Below are 1,171 nucleotides of genomic sequence, written 5' to 3' on the forward strand. Positions count from 1 at the left end.
AATGATTCAATTCAATAAATTACATTGTAAAATTCTACTAGTTAACATACAGCACTTCACCAGTCACACTAGTACAGTGCAGCTCTCATCTAGTGCACAGTTTTGCCTCACTAGTAACATGTATCTGACCTAGTATGTACTAGTATGCCAGAGTTATTTTCAGAGTTGTCTGGGCTCAAAGAGTGTACCAGTTCACGGATGTTAACCTGGATATCAAATAAATGCTCAAACGGAGGCTATTAGCTTGTGTCATGTGCCTACTAGTTTGGCCTAGGAGTGTTACTAGTGCAGCACAGTGGTTTACCAGTACTGTAACTGCATACCAGTTGGCCAAGAGTGGCACTAGTATTTAAAAATATCATTGAGTAATAAAAGGCAGAGGTGGGGAAAAAAATAGTGTGCTGAATAACCTTACTAGTGAGGACAAAGAGCGCAGTAGTGCATGGATCTTGACTGTAACTGAATCCATATCGGCCATTGTGCTTTCATACCTGCTGGAGGTGAAACGCTGCCTTCTAACCACGCCCACTTTGTTTGTAGTGATCACCGGGAAGGTGACCTCTCTGGCCCCTGGGCCCCGGGGCACCCTTCTCATCGGGGTATCCCTCATTCGGACTTACAAGGCAGGGCGGCTAAGTATCACGCAAGTCGGAGAGACCATGTCCGTTCGATTGGTGTCACAATGCAGGAAGTGCCCATTGCTTCGCAGAGGTACACGCAGACACATACCGTATATCCGTTATATATTTTGTGCACTCCCCCCACACTCATAAAATCATCTGGTCCTTATTGTTTTTTTTCACCGCAGGCGCTAACTACATCATCATGGGTCAAGTGGATGAAGATGGCCGCGGCAGCCTGCAACCCGGCGCGTTCACAGCTCCGTACAAAGCCCCACATCACAAATTATTGACAAACATCAACAACCAGCCATGCTAACTCGAAACATCTGTCCCGAACACGATGACTCAATAAGTCCTTGTATAATGCAAAAGACAAATCTACATGAGATAATAATATCTCAGTAAAACATAACAGTAAATTTATAACCCCAGTGAAGAAACACAAATCCTGAAACATTGTCTGTAATTTATATATGAATGAAGGATTATTATATCACTTTTGTCATTCCTTTTGTCAGTCATTCTGGCTAAAGCATTTTTTTTTTTTT

The 1,171-nt window shown here is 42.9% G+C and overlaps 1 long non-coding RNA gene across 1 annotated transcript; it reads left to right on the forward strand.

Annotated features, from left to right (window-relative positions):
- Nucleotides 1-511: 511 nt before the first annotated feature.
- On the forward strand, nt 512-1,128 carry LOC109509457 (uncharacterized). The gene is made up of 2 exons (XR_002166946.1): nt 512-711; nt 809-1,128. It is a non-coding gene; the product is annotated as an uncharacterized LOC109509457 (long non-coding RNA).
- The last annotated feature ends 43 nt before the right edge of the window (nt 1,129-1,171 follow it).

This window comes from Hippocampus comes, unplaced genomic scaffold (genome assembly GCF_001891065.2).
Source record: "Hippocampus comes isolate QL1 unplaced genomic scaffold, H_comes_QL1_v1.1 C16906154, whole genome shotgun sequence".
Lineage (NCBI taxonomy): Eukaryota > Metazoa > Chordata > Actinopteri > Syngnathiformes > Syngnathidae > Hippocampus > Hippocampus comes.